The following is a 25,308-nucleotide window of genomic DNA, read 5'->3' on the forward strand; positions in this document are numbered from 1 at the left end:
TAAAGGACATATGACTATAACCAATAGTGGTAAGGGGCTCCTAACTGCAATTTTTGCTTCTGTACTTCCCACTTACAAAACTATAAAAACTAAGTAAGAACAAAGGGCTGGCGCACTCTCCGTCAGATTTCTGTCGGAGTTCCCGCCGCTTGGCCAAGCTAGACAATAAAGCTTTGATGTGTAAACGATGGACCTTGTTCCTGTCTTTCATGTTTCTGGTTCCTCCGAATTTGGCTTAACAGGTGGTCTTAAATGTGTGGGTCCCAAGCCTTGCCTTGTGGGACAGTCACCACCACTAGAGCCCATGGTCCTTCTTGTAGTTTGGAACATCAATAAAAATGAAGAATGATCCTTTCCAGCCGTTTTGTTTGATCTTTTGTGATTGCCTCGCCACAATATACACTGCAGATTGAGACAGTTGAGCAGCGAGAGAGCAAGCGGTACTCACAGCTCAGAAAGGTCTCCCAGCACCACAACTAGCTGGGCGGGCCCATGAGCCTGGCAGGCCTGCTCATGTCTGTGGAGAGCTATAGAGGTCATTTTCCACAGGCTCGCTCCCCCAGCTTTATTTCCCTATGAATGTCTTCCTACAATAGCCTTGACAGGAAAGAAACTACAAGGTATAGAAAAAAAATAAAGTCATGGCCTGCTCCCTAGAGGTGGGGAGGATGCTGGAATGGAACCTCAGCTCCAGCCCTTCCTAGGCAGCGGCCCCCAGTCGTGATGGCTGCTACCTCACCCAGTAGGCTGCCAAGGGCTTTGCTGTTCCAGATGGAAATGACAGCATGTCCTCCTCTCTGCATCTTGTCATGGTCTGCAATACAGCACATTGCTTCCATTCATGTTTTCTCTTTCTTGGGAACAAGAACATTGTCTCCCAGATTAGACTACAGTTTTAAAAAGAATTCTTGTCATCAGAACATAATGATGATGTGAATAACCTTCTGTGATAAGGTGAGGCTTTGGAAGGAAATTCACTGCTGTTGCTGATATATATATATATATATATATATATATATATATATATATATATATATATATACACACACACACACACACACACACACACACACACATATATATATATATATATCAATATATTACCCTCATTGATTGTCATGTTGTGCAAATTCAAAATATCAGGTCTGGGCAGGAGAGCAGATGGATTAAAAACAGATTCCAAATGCTCTGGCTCCACGAATGGCTGGTTCACTCTGTTTTGTCTCTGCTACAGTTTTTGCCACTGTCAAGGGGCATAATATACTTCCTGCCCCAGGGCCGGGGTAAGAAAAAGTTAAAACAGTTATTTGCTCACAGTGAGCTCTGTATAAGAGCTTGCTATTATTATTGCTATGACTATACAATAAAACTTTTTGTGTTAGATACTCTCTGTGGTAAATTTAAATATATTTCATGTAGTGACCAGGATGTTAAGACTGGCTCTGGGGTCAGTTAGATGACTGAACACTGGTTTAGTACTTACTAGATGTATGACCTTGGCCAAATTACTAACTTCTATGTGCTTCAGTTTTCTTACCTATAAAATGGGGACAAAGAATAATAACTCTCTCAAAACATTGTGGTGAGGATTAAATGAAATAGCATATTCTCTTTATGTGGTGTATCATGTTAATTGATTTGTAGATATTGTACCAACCTGAATCCCTGGAATGAATCCCACTTGATCATGATGTATGAACTTTGTAATGTATTACTGGATCCAATTTGTTAATATTTTGTTGAGGATTTTAGCATCTATGTTCACTTGAGATATTGGTCTATAATTTTCTTTCTTTTAAAGTCTTTATCTGGTTTCAGAATTAGGATAAGGCTGGGCTCAGAAAATGAGCTTCCAAGTCTTCCTTCCTCTTGAATATTTTGGAAAAGTTTGGGAAGGATAGATGTTCTTTGAATGTTTGGTAGAATTCACTGTGAAGCCATCTGGTTCAGGACTTTTGTTTCTTTGAAGTTTTTTGATTACTGCCTCAATGTCACTAGTTGTAATCTGTCTATTCAGAGTCTCTGAATCTTCCTAACTCAGTTTTGGAAGTTTGTAATATCTTCTTATGATCCTTCGAATTTCTTTAGTGTCAGTTGTTACTTGCCTTCTTTCATTTCTGATTTTATTTATTTGGGTCTTCTCTCTTTTTATCTTGATGAGCCTAGTTAAAGGTTTATTGATCTTGTTTATCTTTTAAAAGAACAAGCTCTTGATTTCATTAATCTTTTGTATCGTTTTTCCATTTCTGGGGATATCGCCAAAGAAACCTAAAACACAAATTTGAAAGAATACATGCACCTCTATGTTCATTGCAGCGTTATTTACAAAACCAAGATTTGGAAGCAGCCCAAGTACTCATCAGTAGATGAGTGGATAAAAAAGGCATGGTCCATTTACATAATGTAATACCACTTGGCTGTAAAAAGGGAGGAAATCTTACGTTTTGAGACAGCATGGATGGACCTGTAGATTATTATGCTAAGTGAAATAAGCCACTCAGAGAAAGATAATACCATATGATTTCACCTATACATGGAATCTAATGAACAAAATAAACTAATAAAATAAAAAAAAAGACTCATAGATACAGAGAACAGACTGACAGCTGTTGGAAGGGATGGGGCTTAGACGGCTGGGTAAAAAAGGTGAGGGGATTAAGCAAAGAAAATTATAGACACAGATAACAGTTTGGGGATTACAGGAGGGAAAAGGGTGGGGGTATGTGGAGGAGGGCAGAGGGGGGTAGATGTTGATGGAGGGACATTTGACTTGGAGTGGTGAACACACAATACAATATACAGATGATTTATTATAGAATTGAGCACCTGAAACCTCTGTAATTTTATTAACCAATGTCACCTCAATAAATTCAATAAAAAAGAGATAACATATGAAAGTAAGTCACTTAACCCCTCTGTGCCTCAGTTAACTCAAATGCAAAGTGTGAATAATCATGGAACTTACCTTGTGGGGATTCTGTGAGGATTAAGTAAGCATTGTACAGGGTAAGTGTAGTGCAGTGACTATAGGGAGAACATGATACACTTTAGCTGTTATTTTATTCAATGACTACCACACCCGTTACATCATTATAATATGTATATTACTACTACCATTTATTCATTGTGCATTGTATTTAAGGTTATCATAGAGTGACCTACATATTTCAAATTGTCTCACTCTGTATCTTCTCAGGAATTGGCAGTTTTGAATCCCCCCCCCCCCACCACCACATTTTGGCCTGTTTATCCACTCTGATTTTTTATTGACTCAATTACTGCTTCCCTGAGCACCATCTACACACACCAAGTTAATAGCATGCTATTTGCTGAGTGAGGCTTTTTCCCATCTTGCTTCAGTCTGTGAATGGTCTCTTGAGCTCCCTCATGACATAAAGAGCTCAGGTGTAATGCTATTAAAGCTCCCAGTGGACTCCTGGTATATTTTGAATTTGTGACTATAACTGCTTTTAAGCAATTTCAGAATGTTATTAGCCTGAGGCCTTTGCTCAGGCAGGAAGAGTTAACATTAATTAATTAATGCTCCCAAACCTGAGCTATTTTTACCTTCCATGCTGATTGTCAGAACTTATAAACTCTGACTCATATCATTAATTCCTCAATCTCATCAAATCCTTTTTTGGAAGCAGCAGAATATAAAAAGTAAATAGTAATAGTTTAAATCTCCCCTGCATTATTCACTTATTCCTTCACTACTTGAAGCATTTATTGAGTGCCTATTACATTCCAGGCATATAAGGGGGAAGTAGGCCTAGGGGAAGAGAAAGGTGTCATAGGAATGCTCGAACTCATCTCTACAGTGGAAAAAAAATAATGAATAAGAATAATAATTGGCCTTTATTGGGCTCTTCGTATTGGCTCTGAATTCTTGATTATATTTATTCATTGAGAACAACTTTCATTATACCCATTTTCCAGAGGTAGAAGCTGAGGTTTAGGGAACTCAAGCAACTTGCCCAAGATCAGACTGCTAGATTGTCAGATCCATGATCAGAATCTGGGCTTGTTTAGTTCAGAGCCCACGATCTTAAACACTGCTCTTTGCTGCCTCTCAGTCACGGAGCTGAGGCCTCAAAGTCAATAATCTCTGTTTTCATCCCTAAGGGAAAATGACACGCTGAGAGGTCATGCTGTTTCCTATGGGGCGCAGTGAGAGGACAGCACCACTGGATGAGGAAGAATGGGCTCCTGCTGCCTTTTGATTCACCTACTTGCCAAGTGAGGTTTGTGAGTAAAACAGCCTCCTCCCAATGCCTTTGCAGCTTGGGACTGATGCTTTGTGGCCCAATTACACCATTCAAGGTATAATGTTGACTATAGGAACAATAACAGGGAATAATTATGCAGCACTAACTAGGTTCTATTCGAACTGCTTATTTAATCATCACAGCAACAAATGCCAGTCTTAGTTAGGGGTCCTTGGAAGCCTACATCGAGAGGAGGATTTTTAGAATCGGTAGTTTATTTGAGAGGTGAGAAAACCCCTGTAGGGAAATAGGGAAGTGATATGGAAAAGGGCAGGCAGCCCAAAAGGATGGGCGACTGGAGATTAATGTAGCTGGGATGCTGGGAACCAGGGGGAAATGTGTGCCTAGGAATGAGCAAGAGGGCTGAGGTACTTGTACTGCAACTTGTGTAAAGGACTGGTTGAGGGCCTCTCCCGGGGAGGACTAGCTCTCTGGAACTTCTGGCCTGGTGTGACAGCACCAGAGCGCCTGGCGGGTAGAGATAGCCCTCATTGGTTGAAGCTTGGGCTACTAGACCCACAATGGCAAGGCGCAAGGGCACGAGGAGTGCACCAACAACTCTGCCACAGTCCTTGCAGGAGCCCCCAGGAATCCGAGGCACAGAGGCTAAGTGTCTTGCTGAGGATCACATGGCTAATTAGTGGTATTATGGATTGAATTGTGCCCTCACCCCATTTCATATAATAAAGATCTAGCCCCCCCGGTGCATCAGAATGTGACCTGATTTGGAAATGGGTCTCTACAGATGTCATTAGTTAAAATGAGGTCATTGGAGGTGAGCCCTAATCCAACTGGACTGTTGTTCTTAACAAAAGGGGAGATTTGTATACATACACCCAGGGAGAATGCAGAGTGAAGATGAAGGCAGAGATCAGGATGACGCTTGACAAGCCAAGGAACACTGGAGGGAGGTTGCCAGCAACTCCCAGGAGCCAGGGGAGACGCGGGGGACAGATTCTCTCTCACAACCCTTAGAAGGAAGTAATCTTGCCAACACCTTGCTCTCAGATCTGCAGCTTCCAGAACTGTGAGACAATACATTTCTGTTATTTAAGTCACCCAGTTCGTGCTACTTTGATAAGGCAGCCCTCGCAAAGTAATACATGTGGCAGTGTTTCTCATTGGTTACAATTTCCAGCTCCAATCCGTGGGTGCAATAATGTGGTGTAGGGAGAGGTAGGAGGGAGATGGGACTTCGCTGGTGCTTGTCAGACTGCCATAGCCCTTCTTGCTTCCTTTTTGCTTGTCTCCTTCCACACCTCTTCCTCCTCACGTCAAGCATTTATTGTGTGCTGAGCTCTTTACATGCATTGCTCCACTTTAGCACCATACAGCCTGAATTAGAAGGTAATATTGATTTCTCTGTTTTACAGATGAGGTGACTGTGGATTCAGAGAGGTTTAGTGACTTGTCCAAGGACACAGAGTAGGTAGTGGTGAGCTAGGATGCAAACCCAGGCTGTCTGACTCTTGCTACACCACCTCCTCCATGGTAGTAGCCGGACTGACTCGCGCCTATAAGACAGACTCCTCTTTTAGAGCCATCTTAAGGGTCAGTGGAAGACGCTGCAGGGGAGACCTGACACACAGGGACAGAGTTTCTCAAGGAGAAGCACTGAGCAACAGAATGTTATGTGTCGTCAGAGCACAAAGCCCTGAGTGGGTTATTTGACTATTATCTTCTGTTTGGGGTACTTGAATGTTGTCTGCTTTTCTGCCTCTGTGACGATGCCTGAGAGAAGGAGATATTGTGCTCCTATTCCAAAGGTGTCTTGTGAACACTTTCAGTTTGGAGCTAGAGGGACCGTGAGGACACGATTCTGCAGAAGTGCACTTGTTTGCATCCCTGCTGCACCGCCCCCTCATCCCCCATCGCCAGTAATGCAAAGAATTGGGTTCTAGGGCTTTGTCAATTTTTTTTCAGCCAGAAAAATGGTCTGCCATGTGTCTTTTGTTCTTTTCCAAGGCGGCTGCGAAGTTATAATTTACTGGCATGTAGAGAAAAGTGGATTTTTTTTATTGCAATTCCATTTCCCTCCCTCCTTTGGGATTCTTGGGAAAACCTGATTAAAATGTCAGCCAGAAGAATGGCTGGTGATTCTTTAAAAGGACTGATTAAACCAGGATGACCCACAGCACTAACAGGAGAAGAAAACTCTATGGGGATCTGAGCATGTAACTTTAGTTATTTGAGCATAGCAAAAAAAAAAAAAAAAAGAGTCGGAAAGAAAGAAAGAAAGAAACAAGAAGCTTTGACAGATAGGAGGGGTGATAGTAAAACCACTATTTACAATGCTAATAATAAATGCCTCAAGTGATTTCTGTCCTAGACCCTGTTCTAAATTCTTGTCTATATTATCTCTAATATCTGTATCCAGGGAGGGTGGTGGGACTGCTCCATTCTCTACACCAGGGGTCTCAAACTCGCGGCCCGCCGAACAATTTTGTGCGGCCCACAGACTAACCCACGAAGTTCAAAATATTTTGGATAAAATTAAGTAAGCCTAGGGGCCTACTTGTATTTTTCATTTCTCTAGCATCCTAGCTAGATATTAGCTTAGTTAACAGCAGTTGTGATGCGAACTACAGTTTCTGGTCGTTCTGTGACACTGAGTAAACTGCATATACGATTGTGCTTGTTGTACTGATTTTTTTTTGTTTTCAACTGCAGTGAGAAAAGTGTTGCATAACAGTTGCCTTTTGTAGACCTAGTGCGGCCCGCTGAATGACTGTGACCTTGCTCTGCGGCCCACATGCTGAGTTGAGTTTGAGACCCCTGCTCTACACTGACTGTAAGAAATGTGCCTGCAGTCACACTGCAGGGCCTGTGCCCTGCGGCCTGAAGGTTGTACTTGGGGTAGGCTGGTACACCCACCCCAAGGCCCTTAATGTGAGGAAGACTCTCTCTCCCAAGATGGGGCTGCACCACGTGTGGAGAATTGATTTCTTCTCCCAAAGATTTCAGCCCTAAAATCTTTCCCCGTTTTTCAGGGACCCAGTCTTTTTGCCTTGATCTTGTACCTAGTTTCAGAATTCCTTGCTAATTGTTTTCTGTTTAAAATTCTCCCTTTGGAGAAAAGCTGATTACAAATTTATGCATAGAATCATCTGGTTCTCTGTGGCAAAGGAGAATTTGTTTAGTTGCAGCATTTTAACTTTGTGTTTTCTGAGAATCGAGTTCTATGTGTTGAACAACCCTTGAGGTCATCTGTAGTCCTCACTGTGCCACGCCGTTCCATCATGGCAGGCGCCAGTGGGAAGGGCAGGATGATCAACTGGGCAGGCTTATTTAGAGACTGACTCTACCAGCTTCTCTCTTTCTTTCTTCTACCATTCAAGGCCCAGTCCAGGTTAAAGCACACAAAACTTTGTCTCTTTCAGAGCTAAATATGCTTGAAGTGCCTTATTATGTTAGTCTTTAATTATTTTATTTTTAAAATTTTATTTAGAAAATTAAATTTAATGGGATGACATTGATCAATAAGAGTACGTAGGTTTCAGGTAAACATTTCTATAGCATTTGAACTGTGCCCAACACCCAAAGTCAAATCATTTTCTGTCACCGTATATTTGTCCCTCTTTACTCCCAATTATTTTATTTTATAGTAATAGTCCTATCCGCATAATAAATTGTGAGCTCCACATGGCTATAAAAAGATCCCCCTTTACTGTGCCTGCCTTTCCTCATTGCCCCCACCCACGAATCTACCACTGCTTGTAACGTAGGAGAAGGCACTCAGAATCTGCTACTGAGTGACTATTAGCCCTTTTCCTTTTAGCGTCAGTTTTTGTAATAAAGCATGTGCTCTTTAGGATGAAGAGATGCTTCATTATCAGGGAGGGAGTGGGTGTGGGGAGCATGAAAGAGAAAACGTCAGGAAGAGGAAGAGTGACCTTACAAGCACTGGGAAGCCCATTGTTGGGGAACTCCCTTTAATAGTCCCCGAGATGCCTCTGCACTGGCAGAAAGGGGATGAACAAATGGCACGTGTTTTTGATGTAGTACACTCATGGGTTCCTTTCCAGAAACCGACTACATATTGGCAATAGGGAGGGGAACATGTATTACCTGAAAAATCCCAAACCCAAGCAAGGTTCCTTCTTTGTTTAGAAAAAGTGGATTTCTATGAAAGTACTGGGGTAAAACTAGCCCTTCTTGTTTTGGATGAAATACAGTGATATAACTGGGTCCCCAATCTCTGTGCTGAGGAAAGTCGTAAACAGGGGTGGATTACTTCTCACGCTCTGAAGAGTTTCCAGGCTGGCTTCAGGATTTCACTGTAAGGAGCAGAGAACTACTCTTGCTGCCATTATCCGGTTACTTGTTGGGCCCCTGGACTGTTGACACAACTGAGAAGTCCCCAGCTTCTAGCAAAGGGAGTGAAGGATATCTGAATCTTACTTTAGCCCACATTTAAGAGTCTAAAGCACCGGCTCTATTTCTGTGATCCTACAATTTTCTCATCACTGTAAAAACTATAATTAAAACATTTTTCTTCCTTGGAAGGTGGCAACATCACTAATCCATGTCGACCCCAGAGCATGCATTCACTTTTTTTTGGTCTGTCCGTATATGCTTTCAACCTTCTTATCGTACACAAATCAAAAGACTCAATAAAAGAAATCTCAACTATCAGCTATTCTCTTCCTCTTTTTAATCCTCCCATATTTTGGTTGTAAAATCTACCCCAAAGGGAAGAATCAAACTAATTTTAAGCAGACTTCATAATGCAGAAATATACACAGGGGAGCAAAGGGCAAGAATTTAAATTATGTGAGATGATGAATTTTTTTTTCAGATAATACAGTTATTTGATAACACTAGCTTTTCCTGAAATTTCTCATTTGCAATTAGATGTATGCTGCTTTTTTGTATTCAGGAGAAAATGTTACCAAATAGACTCATGGGGTTTAAAAGATTTACATGAAAAATGAAACAAAACAAAACAGAATACCCAAACTATTGGTGCTCAATTTACTAGGCATAGGAGACTGGAAATATGACCCTGGTTTCTTGAGCTTTTTGCTAATGACTTCCTTAGCTCCTGTTTTAGGAATCTGAGCATCTTATCTTAGATCTTTGTGCTGGTCCACAGATCTACGATATATCAGGGTTGGCAGGAGCTGGGATTAATATCTTATCTAATCAAATACCCAGTGTTTGAATTCTTTCTTCACACCTGACCTGTGGTGGCACAGTGGATAAAGAGTTGACCTGGAATGCTGAGGTCGCCAGTTTGAGACCCTGGGCTTGCCCGGTCAAGGTACAACAAGTACTATGAGTTAATGCTTCCCGCTTCTCCCACCTCTTTCTCTCTCTCATTCTCTCTCTCCTCTACTTAAAAATCAATAAAAAAATTAAAAAAGGAAAAAGAATTCTTTCTTCAGTATCTCTACCAAAAGGTACTTAGCCTATTCTTGAATACCTCCAGGCATGGGGAGCTCATTATCTACTTAGGTATTTCACTTCATCGTTGGAAAATTCTTTAGGAAGTTTCTTTATATTGAACAAAAATCAATTCAAATATCCTTATTTAGTGCATACCATGTTCCAGATACTACTTAAGTTTTGAGGATATAGCAGTAAACAAAATAGACAGAAATCCCTGTGGTCTTAAAGCTTGCTTTTTAAAGGAGGGAGACACTGAATAAGGTAAGTAAAGTGAAGGGCATAGCAGGAGAGAAATGGGAAGGAAGACAGTTCCGGGAGTGGGAACTTACAGTTTTAATGAGGGTGGTCAGGAAAGGCCTTCCTGACAAATGACTCTCCAGTGGATTTCTGAATGAGCCGTATGAGTGTTTGAGGGAAGAGCATTCTGGGCAATGGAAACAGTAAGTGCAAAGGGCCTGAGGCAGGAGTGTGCTTAATGTGTTCATGGAAGAGTGAGGAGGCTTATGGGTTGGAGTAGAAAATGCAAAGGAGAGCATGTGGTGGGATATAAGATTAGAAAGGGAATGGGAACCAGGTCGTGTGGGGCCTGGTAGACCATTGTAAGGCTACTGGGCTTTATTCTGAATATGATGGGGGGTCATTGGAGGGTGCTGAGTTTAGGGACTAATATTATTTAAGTTTTAAAAGATTCACTCTGCAAATAGACTGTGCAGAGATAAGAATGAAGAGCAGTTATAAGTCTGTTGCCACAGTTCAGACCAGAGATCATGGTGTCTTGAATGAGGGGAAATGTGAAAAATGGTTGGGTTCTGGATCTGTTTCGAATGGTGCCCTTTAAGTTACACCTGATGATCCTAGCATTATCCCCTGGGGCTTATTTAACACATGGAGTTTTAGTTCATATATTCGGGCTACAAATGAAAACAAATCTTCCCTTTGACACTGCTTCCTCAATCCTTATAGGCAACCATCCTAACATGTATGATGTGTTTGTATCCTTCTGTTTGTATGAGTTCTTGTAAAATAGGCATTATTCTTCTGTCAAGGATGTTTAATTTAAATGGATGGCATTGTGCTACAGATCACATTTTGTTTCTTCCTATATTTGGAAGACTTATCTGTGTTGCTGACTGTACCAACAGCCCGCTGTTTCTGGCTGAAGCAACTTCTTCAAATGAGACCACTGAACTGTGAAAAGACGGTGTTAGCACATGTTTCCCCTGAGCTTTCTCCTCTCCAGCCCAAACCTGCCTGCTTCTTCCAACCGTCCCCAGATAACCTGGCTTGGAGCTTTCTCTCGGCTTGGCCCTTCTCCTCTGAGCCTCCCAGGGTCCATCTGTGCTCACAGACCTGGACTTCTGAGAGCAGCTTCTGTACCTGGCGGCTCCTTGTCATTTGTCAGACCTGGAAACAAGGTTTAGTAGCTGAGAAAGGGTGTAGGGACTCTGGGGCTAAGGAAATAGAAGCCACAGGGCAAAGTAAGTCCCAAGATTCCACATGTGCCCAGGGTAGAGCTTGGCTTCTGTTTTCAGGGGCTCTGTAGAGCAGTGGTTAAGAGCCTGAGTTCTTGGATCAGATACACATAGATGTACCTTCCAGTTGTCCTTCCTGCAAGTTGCATGGGTTTGGATTAATTGCTTAGATTCTGAACTACATTTTTCCGTTCTACAAGATGGAGATAATCATAGAACTAATTTAGTAAGGCTAAGGCTGTTATTATTATTAGATGCAATACTATACATACACCTTTTGACACAGAGTAGATCCTTGATAAATATTGGCTGTAGTTTTAATATATAAATTTACACAAACTCAGATTATCACCAAAAATTAAATGTGGGACATTCATTTGCATTACAAAAGGTATTAAAAGATCCTTTTTAATAGAAATTTCTCTAGTACACTGATGATATGCATTAAGTGACCAAAACTGGGTTTACATACTGCTTTTCAGCAGGATGGAGTGTAAAAGGTTGGTTTACCTGTATGATGACTTTTACGGAAATGTGGCTTAAGACACTAGAACCATATTGAAATTGTCCTGTCTACATGCAGACCTGATGGCATTCTTGTGGTTTTTCTCTCAATTAAACCCTCCCTCCCATCTTCCCTTCCATCCTCTCTCTCTCTCTCTTCCTCTCTCCCCAAGTGCACTCAAACTCTGTATGATTATAGTCCCAGCAGTGGGTTGTATTTTTAAAAATATCTTGAGGATAACATTGTACTCTCAGAAGTATTGTACCCTGCTTTTCCAATGGAAAAATGAAATAATGAAAATATAGATGAAGAGGACTTAAAGAGACTGGAAGAGTTTATTGTCACTAAAACTACAGGGCTGGAAGGCAACCCAGAAGTCATCAAGTACTTTCTTATCTTTCTAGAGTTGAAGACACCAAGGCTTATAAAGGTGGGGTGACTTGGCCAAGGTCTCTTATCGTAAATGGCACAACAGAGGCTCAGATTTCCTGTCCTGTGTTCTTTTTTTCTACTCTTGGTTCCTAGGCAGGGTTGGATTTTAATCACTTTTGAAACATTTATTTTGTCTTAAAAACTCAGAATGGGGTCTGTACCTTTCTATGGTAATCTATCCCAGTAAAAAAGTTTTTCCTTAAACACAGTCCAGCTGCCTCTTGGAGCCATTTACATATGAAAACTCAGGCCTGCCACAGAATTATCATGTGCCATAACATTCCAGATGTGGTCAAGAGAAAGAGAACACAGGGTAGTCTACACACATGTAGTCTGCTTTTTTCTTCTTTTGTCCCTACCTCAAACTTCTTAAAAGGCTCTTCCTTCCTTCCTCCTCTCCTCTATTTAATGTCTCTTCCACTAGAATGTGAACATTTACAGCTTTGCCTAAGTATTCAGCTTGACTTTTTTTCCTCTTCTTCAACATCTTGGCAAATGCACGCTATAGGAGACACTCAACACATTTTGTGGAGCATCTGTATGGTGCCATGAAAAGTACAACGACATAAATGAAAAAGAGTTCAAATCCATGGTCCTTCACTTATTAGCTGGATGATATTGGGCAGATAACTTACTTTTTCTGTTTTCTTATGTATAAGAATTGGAATGACAGAAGCCACTGTGCAAGTTTTATTACAAGGATTAAAAGTAGTGATATCTGTAAAAGCAGAATTTCCAGGCACACAGAAGCTATTTTGAATAAATGTATTTTGTGAGATAATTTCATGCATTGCCTCATTTGTTCTTTTTAACAACTCTGTGAGGTAAGAGATATTAAAGCTCTTTTTGTCCACGAGGAAACAGAAGCTTAAACATAAACTGTAAGAAAGTTAAACAATTTGCCTAAAGTTGAAACTGGAGCCAGGATGACTCATAGATCAAAGGAATGCTATAAAGCAGCACCCACGATTTTCCTGAAGGTATCTTTGTTATTTTGGTACCAATGATTGGCTGTGTGGGAGGTGACTTGATAAAGGAGCATGAACTGAATCATTACGCCTCCACCTCCACTTTACAGACTAGGAAACTACTTGGGTAAAGAAATTCTACCAAAAACTTTAGTATGGTAAGAAAGAAAAATAAAAAAGGCGAGATCCCTCTAAATAGCTTTGCAAAGGTCAATAAGATTAATATGCCCTTTGTACATGGTTATTTTAGCTGAAATAAGGAAACGGCACGGGGGAAACTTCACCGACTCCTCGTGTAATAGGAATGTAATGTGCTTGCCCTTTTCCTCTTCAGGCTTGCGATTACCTAAAGAGAGCTGGTAGAATAAATGGTTATACCGCAAAGCTGTGTTCTGGAAAAGGGTTGATTATGTGTAAATGTTATTTTACATTCCCAGATTCATCAAAATCGTTAATTCAAGGTACCTTGAAAAGAATGTGTAGATAATATGCCACTAAAATTGATGAATTGGAAGCCTGAGGAAAATGTTTACTCATGGGGACATTTGCAATTGCCTCCTGAGTTCTGTATAATTTAAACAAACTACCTCTAACTCCCTTTATAGGTCAGACTTAATTTTTAACCTCTGGTGAAATGAAAATTAACCTTGACGCAAATTCATAGAATTTCCCAAGTAGAAATTAGAGTCCCAGCAGACGTTAAATAGGCGTGCTCAGGAAGAAAGGTTATGTAGTTAAAAAGTTTTGAAGCCACTGGTTCAGCAAAATTTTATATATTTTTTTAGTGCAGGACTTCTTGGAGCCTCCAGGTGCTAATGTGGACTATGAGCCGTCTAGAGGACTGCTAATAGCATAAACTTATTTTACTGTGCACCCCTGCTGTGTGTGTGTGTGTGTGTGTGTGTGTGTGTGTGTGTGCTTTTTTCTGAACATTTTTAACCATCTTGTGAGGCTGGTGTCCTTTGGAGCATACTCTGAGAAATAATGATAGTCTCTGACCCTCCTCATTTTATAGTTTAGAAAACTGTGTTTCACAGAATTATGTACCTTATATTAAATTTCTTATTTTTGTTACTGCTTATGAAGTCTGAACTGTAAAGTGTTATGATTATAATGTTATAAAAGCATAAAAATATTGCTTAGAGGTGAGTGTTATCTTTCAAAATGGAACCCTTGAGTGTGTTCACATTCAGTGTCTTGATGATGGTGTTTTGATTTAAAACAGTTTTAAATTATTTTTTTTTTATTCAGTGAGAGAAGGGGAGGGAGAGAGACAGACTTCCACATGCTCCATGGCCCGGATCCACCCAGCAAGCCCACTAGGGGGCAAGGCTCTGGCCATCTGGCATGTTGCTCCATTGCTCAGCAACTGAGCTCTTCTTGGTGCCTGAAGTAGAGGCTGTGGAGCCATCCTCAGCACCAGGAGCCAACTTGCTCCAATTGAGCCATGGCTGCAGGAGAGGAAGAGGGAGGAGGGGAAGAGAAAGAAGCAAGAGGAGGAGGCGTGGAGAAGCAGATGGGCACACCTCCTGTGTGCCCTGACTGGAAATCGAACCCTGGACATCCACAAACCAGGCCAACGCTCTACCATTGATCCAACTGGCCAGGGACAGATTTTTTTTCTTTAGTTTATTGCTGCACTTAGGTTCCCACACCTTCCCACGAGATGATCAACCTCAGGACTGCAACAACCAACTGATGTTTTTGTGGTAGAAAGAGCACTGGGTTAGGGCAATAGTGACACTTTGGTTCTTTTATTCTCCAGTTGACCATTAACAAGGTAAATGACTTTATCTCTTAAAATCTCAGAGTCACAGTTCCTTCATTTGTAAATTTGGTCATTGGAATAGCTGCTTCATGGGGACCTTGTTTGGATTAAATGAGATAATGCACGCAGACATTCTTTATAGAAGAGATATTATGTTGGCTCTGGAAGTTGACTGAGTTAGACTTTCAGCTCTTCTATATACTAGCTTTCTGACATTGGAAAGATTATTTTACTGTTTCTTCACTTTTAAGATGGGAATGTTAGAATTTCTATGTTATAGGGTTGTGTAGATTAAAAAATAATACATGTTAAGTGTTTAGCATAATGCCTGACACACAGTAAATTTCTATAAATGCTAGATGCTATTAATCTAACCTGTAAAGTATCAGATTCAAAAGTGATTCCCTTTCAAGGGAATTCTTGATTTTGTTAAGAATAAATAGGTTGGGAAGCAAGGAAAGGAAAAGGTAATTAAGAGAAAAAAATTGAAAAATGATATCTTGGGTAAAAAGTTACATATTGACTAGTTCTGGCTCAAAATGACTAAAGTTTATGTATTACTATAGTTATTTACTGCTGTGAAATAATATTACCACAAGCTTAGTGGCATAGCTTGTTATCTCATAGTTTCTGTGGGTCAGGAGTATGTTTATAACTTGGTATGTTTATAGACTCCTCTGTAATGTTGCAAAGTATTAGCCAGGGTTGGTGTCATATCTAAATGCTTGGCTGGGCAAAGGTTTACTTCCAAGCTCATGTGGTTATTGGCAGTAGTTTCTTCCAGGCTGTTGACTCAGGACTCTGATTTCTTGCTGTCTGTCAGCTCTAGGCCACCCTTAGCTCCTTGCTATGTGGCCTTTCCCAATATGACTATTTGCTTCCTCCACGTAGCAAGGGAGAATCTACTATCAAGATAGGTCACAATTTTGGTAATGTAATCATGTACATGTAATTATGTATATTTCTGCACATTTGCCATGTTCTGTTTGTTGGCTAGGAGCAAGTCACAAACTCTACCCACACTTGACTGAAGGGCATTGATTACACAATGGCATGAACCCTAAGAGGCAGAGGTAATGGGGTACCCGAAAGTCTGTTTGCGGTAGGTTGTTTCCAAAAATTAAGCCCAACTTGAAAGGATGAAGATTTTTGTCAGAGTGTGTCCCTGAAACTAAATGTAAAAGATGACATTATTGGAACCAAAACCGAACGGTTGGAATATGTTTAGTCTCCCAAAACGATCATTTTGAAAGGATAATAGTTCAACTAGAATTTACTTCTTATCAAGCTGTTTGAAGCCAGTCATCTTATTTCATGGTCAAATTTCACGAATTCCAAATCTAAAAGGATTTTTCTTATAATCTATATTCATTCATCTACTTTATATAACCTTTTGATTTTCTATCTTGCATGGACTTTCCCCTGAAGACCTGTCCAGACTGACAGGTAGGTTGACTGAAGGTGCTTTTATTATGCAGCATATCTTAACTATGACCTACAAGATCTGACAAGATAAATTTGCCTTTATGAAAATTTCCTTGATTTTGTGTGTTCAAGGATCTGAATTTACCACATAATAGCACAAGTATTTACTCCTCTTTGGTTCCGTATGCCTGTGGGAGTTTGTGTTCAATAGCTTCAATGGCCTTTGCTATAATTAAATATAATCACCAGGAGTTTGGTATTGAACCTCACGACATGAGAGAAGTGTTGTGTAAAATCGTTCTATGCTCATGTACGTGAAAATCATCTTAAGGAGATGACACATACAGGTATTGTAAAGAGACATAGTTGACATGTACCTTTTAAAAAACAGTCCTGAGACATAAAGTCCTTGAGGTATAAAGAAGCTATAAAATCAGTAAATCATAGGATATCAAAATCTGTTAATTTAGCCTGATAAAGACAGATTTTGGGTTGTGCTTGAACAAGGGAGGATGAGGTTACAGCCAACCACATGAGAAATGGAAGTAAGCTGGAAGGATATTGCTTAGTTTCTGTTCCATAGAAATCACAGCCAATAATGAATGCATTTGGATGCTGCGATTGCTCCCTGGAAGAAAATCTTCTGTGGAGATTTTTCAAAAGTCTGATCCATTCTCCAGAATTTGCCAGTCATGTTATTGATTTATTATTTTCACTTCATTTAAAGCATTATTCATCTAGGACTTTGGTCTGTAGTTGAGTTCTGAGAATAAAATCAGCAAAATGTTTCTACTTGAACTTCATTTTTCTTCGGGTGTTCTCAATAACACCAACAGAACTTGGAGTGTTTTTGTTACAAGCAAGTACAATATATGCTTGTATCTATTCAATTCTGAGATACTCGTCATTAAAACTTGGGTCAGGAAGAACATGCTGGCTGCATAAGTAAATTTATAAGTAAATCCAAGGCTTCTTAAAGATATTATGGTATTGGCAACTTAATATTATTAAGCTTATATTTTAAAAAATTACATTCCTGGTATGAATCAGCTGAAGACCTCAAAAGTGAAAAAAACTCTAACTCGATTTATGACAACAGTTTGAGCAACAAAAGATCTCATTCTCTCATTAAATTTTAGTCCTAGTTCTGCCCTATACATGACATGGGGCAGTTCACGTACTCCTAGACTCAGGTATTATATAAAGAGCATTTGAGATCTAGAATCCCATAACTCCTGGACCGACAGAGGGGTAGCAATCTTTTACAAATGAAGTGTCAGGTTTCTAACCTCTGATCTTCTGGTATTTTCAAGGCATAGGTGAGGTCACTTTGTGCTGACTCCTCTGAGTAGGGGTGAGGGAGGAAGTTCAGGGATGATAAAAGGATGAATAGTGAGACTCAAACTGCCAAAGGAAACATGTAACTGGTGTGCAGAGAACAGTGTCAGGAGTTGCAGAAGGTGTAGGAAGGATTAAGATATAGTCACTGCCTTGCCTGACCAGGCAGTGGCGCAGTGGATGGAGTGTTGGACTGAGATGCGGAGGACCCAGGTTCAAGGTCGTCAGCTTGAGCACGGGCTCATCTGGTTTGAGTAAAGCTCATCAGCTTGAGCCCAAGGTCGCTGGCTCGAACAAGGGGTTACTCGGTCTGCTGAAGCCCCATGGTCAAGGCACATATGAGAAAGCAATCAATGAACAACTAAGGTGTCACAATGAAAAACTAATGATTGATGCTTCTTATCTCTCTTCATTCCTGACTGTCCCTATCTGTCCCTCTTTCTGAATCTCTCTGTCTCTGTCAAAAAAAAAAAAAAAAAAAAGAAAAAAAAAGATATAGTCACTGCTTATACGACAGGAAAAATAAAAGTTGATAAATAAATAAAATAAGTGAAGGCAAGGCAGGATATAATTACTATCACAAGAAAAATTCAGACCAGAAGTTATTGATGTTTACATGGAATGATCACATATAGTTTGAAGAGGGTGGACCAGAAAAGCTTTCATTAAAAGATGACATTTGAGATGGACTTTGAAGGAGTTTTCCAGATAAAAATGGAGGAAGGGAGCACTGGGCAGAAGGAGATACATAAGCTGTGGGTTAGAGATGGGAAAACATGGGCTTTGGGGATAAAATTGAATAGTTCCGTTTGGTTGGATAGTGAGCAATTGTGTTGAAAGAGTAGGTAATGGGCTCATGACTTTATCAACAACAAAATTATGAAAGCCCAGATAGGGTACATGATTGGAGATTCTGGCTTATTGTCGCATGCTCATCTTCTGAGACAAACTCATTTTCATCTTTATGTCAGTAGAACACATTTTAAGGATATAGCTGTCATTCCAACAATACGTGTCTTTTTCACTGACCCAGTGTAGTTACAGAACTTCTACTGTGTAATGCAATGCTTCCTAGCAGCATTAGAAAAATAGCTAACATTTTCATTATTCGACCACATCAAGTGCCAACCAACATTCATTTAGTCAGGAGCATTAAAAAACTCTTCAAAGCTTCTCTGAGGAGGGAACCACTTTCTGTTTATTGTATCCTCTTGAACACGAAAATGGTCTGGTTCTCAAAGGAGTCATTTCCAAACCTGGCTGAAAAAATGCACTTCTTTTATTTTTATCACCTGGTGACTAAGCTTCACATTGCTTTGGGCTTAACTGTCCTTTAAATGTTTGTCTTGCCTTCTTTGAAGAACTTGAAAATTTTTTTAGTGTTACTGAATTCCATGGCAGCTGCCTGTGTTATTGAAGACCATGTAAAGGAACACAAAGATGAGATGCTAGGAAGAAGCTGCTCTTTTTCAGATTACTTTTTCTTGTCAATTGTAGGCACAACTCTCATGAATTATTTAAACTCCGACTGTCCTGGAGTGTGCTCAGTAGGCTTCATATACATAGAAGACTCTTGAATCTTTCCTTAAGGAATTATATTCTAGTGAGTTAAGCAAAGTAGCAGCAGCAGTTGTAGGACTGAAGTAAACATTGGGCCAAGGTGCTGAACTGAGATTTGGGCAAATTTCTGTAACATGTCTGTTGGTATCTAACTTTGCAGCACTTTTTATACAAAGAAAGGGGTGGTCAAGGAGGGAGCAAAACAAAGCTATAACAACAACTTCAGCAACAAGAAGCACTTGCCAGATGCTTAAGTACTAGAACTATATTAATTCTGAAAAACCCCATGTTATGATTATTATTCTTATTTCTCAGCTGAGGAAAGCAAAGCACTGAGATTAAGTTACCAATTCAAGATCACACAGTAAGTGGTGGAGCTAAAATAGGCAACAGTATCTTCTAAGTGCAGAGGATTGAGCTTTGTCAGTAGAGGGGGGACTAGCACAGATGGAGTGAATTTCTGAAGGAGGGCTTTGTGTTCTCTAAGGTGGCTAATGTAGGACCTTGCCCCCAGCTCTCCTTGTGAGGCCAAGGCACTCATTTTCCAGCTCCTGCGCATGTTGGCAGGTGAAGACTCAGCTAAGTCCTTCGCTGCCATTGCCCTCAGCAGAAGAAAACCACTTTACCTAAGGTCATTCCCTTTCCCTGGTGCAGCCGGACTCTATGCGGAGAATGGGATATGGAGGCCCAGTCCCTTTGCCCTGTGGTCACTTTCACAAGGCCAGCTCAGTTCCAGCCCCTACACAAAATTTTGGGATCAGCTCCCCAATCATAACTTCCTTCTTTCCTCCATCGGTACTGAGGAAAAGACTCCCTCCGAAAGTCTCCAGCTCAGAGTCTATTCCTGAACTAAGGCATCAGTGTGGTAGAGTGTGGGCATTGGAGCCTGGAGCCTCAGATTTTCCTCCTGGCTTCAATACTTTATCCCTAGCCACAAGAGCTTGCATTCACTATATTACCTTTCTGAGCTTCCATTTCATAATCTGTTTAATGCAAATGGTATTCTGGGGTGATTGTTGGGACTAAGATAAATATATAAAACATATTTATTATCCATGGCTGGCCCCAGTTAACAGTGTTTAGGGACTAATGAAGTAGTTGTCCAGCTCTACAATCTCAGTAGGAGGTGACTAGGAAAGACAGAATACAGGAGGTTCTCTGGTGAAGGTCATTTAGGTAGATGCCTGTGGCCCAAGCATCACTCAACATCATCTTTAGTGTGAGAACCACAGTCATGACTGTGGCTATTAAGCAAAATCCAGCAGCTTTGCTTAATAGCCTGGCTTAAAGGGAGTTTTCTAAGTTTGGTTTATGGTGACATTACCATCAATTTATAGGAATATACATATGTATTCCCATAAATATATATATATATATATATATATATACACACACACACACACTGTGTGTGTATACCACACATAGACACACACACACCAACTAAACATACATATGTTTTTTAAAGAGATAAATATTCTATTTTGATTTTCCTGTCTAAAGGCTTAATGGTTTGAAGTAGAATAAAAAAAGTGAAACTAAGAGACATTGATAAGAGTGTGGTGGTTACGGGGGGAGGGGGGAAAGGGAGAGGGAAAGGGGGAGGGGGAGGGGCACAAAGAAAACTAGATAGAAGGTGACAGAGGACAATCTGACTTTGGGTGATGGGTATGCAACATAATTGAACGACAAGATAACCTGGACTTGTTATCTTTGAATATATGTATCCTGATTTATTGATGTCGCCCCATTAAAAAAAAAAAAGAGATAAATATTCTATTTTGATTTTCCTGTCTAAAGACTTAATGGTTTGAAGTAGAATAAAAAAAGTTAAACTAAGAGACATTGATAAGAGTGTGGTGGTTACGGGGGGAGAGGGAAAGGGAGAGGGAAAGGGGGAGGGGGAGGGGCACAAAGAAAACTAGATAGAAGGTGACAGGACAATCTGACTTTGGGTGATGGGTATGCAACATAATTGAACAACAAGATAACCTGGACTTGTTATCTTTGAATATATGTATCCTGATTTATTGATGTCACCCCATTAAAAAAATAAAATTATTTGGAAAAAAAATAAAAAAATAAATAAAATAGGAAAAAAAGGGAAAGGAATGAGAGAATGAGGGAGAGAGAGAGAATGAGGGAGGGAGGGAGGGAGAGAGAGACAGAGAGGGGTTGATCTAGATTTATGACTTTCAATCCCTTTGACCTTGATTCTCGTTGAGAAGTATATCTTACTTCACTACTTGGTACAAACATATGCACATACAATCAAAATTTAAATTTCAGAAACTAATGTGTGCTTTTCTATGTGTAGTGCACTGTGATGTCTTTTTCACTGTCTATTCTACTCCCTTCTATTCCACTCCACTTTATTCCATTCCCCTCCACTCCACTCCATTCCATTCCATTCCATTCCATTCCACTGAACTCCATTCCACTCCACACCATTCCACTCCACTCTATTCCATTCCACTTCACTCTATCCCACTCCATTCCATTCCTCTCCACTCCACTCCACTCCACTCCACTCTATTCCACTCCACTCCATTCCACTCCATTCCATTCCATTCCACTCCATTCCATTCCATTCCATTCCATTCCACTCCATTCCATTCCACTACATTCTATTCCATTCCATTCCATTCCATTCTACTCCACTCCACTCATCTCCACTCCACTCCACACCATTCTATTCCACTCCATTTCATTCTACTTTATTCTATTCCACTCCACTTTATTCTACTCTATTCCACTTCATTCCACTCCAGTCTACTCCATTCCATTCCACTCCACTCCATTCTACTCCACTCCACTCCACTCTATTCTACTTCACTCCACTCCACTCCACTCCACTCCACTCCACTCCACTCCACTCCACTCTGTTCCACTCCATTCCACTCCACTCTGTTCTATTCCACTCCATTTCATTCCATTCCACTCCACTCCAATCCATTCCATTCTACTCCATTTCTATCCATTCCTCTCCATTCCACTCTACTTCACTCCACTCCACTCCACTCCACTCTGTTCCACTTCATTTCACTCCATTTCATTCCACTAAACTTTATTCTACTCCACTCTACTTCAATCTATTCCATTTCATTCCATTCCACTCTATTCCATTCTCCTCCACTTCACTCCACTCAATTTCATTCCCTTCCACTCCATTTTATCTCCTTCTCTCCCCCTTCATTTCATTCCACTCCACTCCATCCCATTCCACTCCACTCCACTTCATTCATTCCCCTTCATTCCATTAAATTACCCTCCACTTCATTCCATTTTGCTCCACTTTATTTCTTTCCATTGCACTTCACTTTACTTTTTTTATACTTCATTCTATTCCCCTCCCCTCCCCTCCACTCCACTCCACTCCACTCTAGTCCACTTTACTCTATTCTACTTCATTCCATTCTCCTCCACTCCATTCCATTTCATGCCACTTCATTCCATTTTATTTCACTCTCCTCCACTCCTCTCCACTCTACTTCATTCTACTTCATTCCATTCCCCTTCACTCCTCCACTCCACTCCACTCCACTCCACTCCACTCCACTCCACTCCACTCCACTCCACTCTATTCTACTCCATTCTATTCCCTTTCATTCCATGGTACTTTATTCCAGTCTACTTCATTTAATTCCCCTCCACTTCATCCCACTCTACTCCACTCTATTTCATTACATTCTATTCTTTTCCATTTCACTCTACTTTATTCCATTCTACTTCATTGCATTCCACTGTAATCCATCTCACTCTCCTCCACTCCACTCCACTCCACTCCACTCCACTCCACTCCACTCCACTCCACTCCACTTTACTCCATTTTACTTCATTCCATTCTTCTCCACTCCATCCCTCTCTACACCATTCCATTCCACTTCACTTTACTCCATTTCCTTCTATTCTACTCCATGTTATCCATTCTACTTCATTCCATTTCATTACACTCCATTCTATTCCACTCCACTTCATTCTACTTTACTCCACTCCATTTCCTTCCATTCCACTCCACTTTATTCCATCTATTTCATTTCATTCCCACTCCACTCCATTCTACTCTACTCCACTCCACTTTATTCCATTCTCCTCAACTCTATTCCCTTCCCCTTCAGTCCCCTCCACTCAATTCAATTCTATTCTATTTCATTCATTCCTTTCCATTCCATTCCATTTCATTCCATTCCATTCCATTCCATTCCATTTTATTTTATTCCATCCCCCTCCATTCCATTCCATTCCATTCCATTCCATTCCATTCCATTCCATTCCATTCCATTCCACTCCATTCTATTCCACTCCACTTCATTCTATTCCACTCCACTCCATTTCCTTCCATTCCACTCCACTTTATTCCATTCTATTTTATTCCATTCCTACTCCACTCCATTCTACTCTACTCCACTCCACTTTATTTCATTTTCCTCCATTCTATTCCACTTCACTCCTTTCTAGTCCACTTTTCTCCACTCCATTCCATTCCATTTTATTTCATTCCATTCCATTCAATTCTATTCCACTCCATTTTACTCCACTTCACTCCACTTTATTCCATTCTACTTCATTCCATTCCTCTCCACTCCATTTCATTCTTCTCCATTCCATTCCATTCCACTCCATTCTGTTCCACTCCACTCCATTTTACTTTACTCCACTCCATTCTACTCTACTCCACTCCACTTTATTCTATTCTACTTTATTCCATTCCCCTCCTCTCCACTCCATTTCATTCTTTTCCATTCCACTCCACTCCAGTCTATTACACTCCACTCCTTTTTACTCCACTTCACTCCATTCTACTCTATTCCATTCATTCCATTTACCTTTCCAAGCAGAGAAAAATCTGAATGTCTATGGAGGCTCATTTCTTTCCTCTTAGCTTAGTAGAGAGTTAGTTCAGTAGGTCTCAGTAGGAACAGCAGGGTTGAGCTCTGGAGTGTCCCTATCACTTTCTGAAGCAGGAAGTCCCTGCTATTAAGTTGCCTCAGTATACATGTGAGTTCTTCTGATTCACTTGCTGCATGTATCCAGTCTAGTTAACTCAGGAGGATAATGAGAGTTTGGTGATCTTATGCATATTCCTCCTTCTGTACTTATCAGTTTCCTCCCTGTAGATCCTATTTTGTATTTACTTTGCATAATGCTAAAAATATATGTTGGTGCCCACACATTACTTGCTCACCAAAATTGAGAAACGTATCATGACTGTTGTGTGTGTGGGGGGTGTTTGAAAAAGCTTAGTGGGTACCTCTGTCTTGTGTCTCCCCACTCCCTGATGAGAAGCCTGTTGTAGAACAACAACAGAAATACCCTCATTATTTGAAATAGGAAGAAGTCTCTTCCATTCTACAGCTGGGTCATTCTGGCCAGAGAACACAGATATGCTGTGGAATGGGGAAATCTATGGGGCTTTGATGGGTGTGGGTGGGTAAACATTCATAAGCTAAACTCGAGTTTTTAAAAGTTTCCTTTTTTTCTTCTGCCACCTTAAGTGCTTTGGAGAGATACCTTGAAAATATGTGTCTCAACTTTAGCACTACTGACATTGTGGGCCACATAATTCTTTGTTGTGAGGCTCTGTCCTGTGCATCATAAAATGTTTAACAACATTTTTGGCCTTTACTCACCAGATTTCAGTGGCACCCATCCCTTGGGTGTGACAATCAAAACCGACTCCAGTCAATGCGAAGTGTCCCTGGGGCCAAAGTCATCTTCAGTAGAGAACTACTGCTTTGAATGAACCTTAAACATCATTAGTGCTTTCCTGTATCCACATTATGTTTTATTTTGGTGAAAGCATCAAAACACTTGTACTTTGAACACATAATAATGTCAGACATTGAATAATGTTTCTACTTATTATCGGTTATGTACACATTACATTTTCATATAGATGTTTGACATATTTTTAGAATGACCATTTCTAGACTACTACAAAGCTAGTAATGAATGAGACATAACTATTTCCCCCCCTTTCTTTGATCAATAGGGTTACCAGGGAGAATGCTGTTAGAAAGACTTACTAGGTAATGAAAAATGGAGTTCTACTAGATGTTGATTAAAGAGCAGTGCTTTGACATTAACTTCCATCATAAACTCTACACCTTATTAATAAATAAGCATGAATAAAACATATTAAGAAATCTTAGGTTTTTCCAGGTAAAGTTAGTAATAAAGAGAA

Source organism: Saccopteryx leptura, chromosome 5 (genome assembly GCF_036850995.1).
Source record: "Saccopteryx leptura isolate mSacLep1 chromosome 5, mSacLep1_pri_phased_curated, whole genome shotgun sequence".
In the NCBI taxonomy this organism is placed as follows: Eukaryota; Metazoa; Chordata; class Mammalia; order Chiroptera; family Emballonuridae; genus Saccopteryx; species Saccopteryx leptura.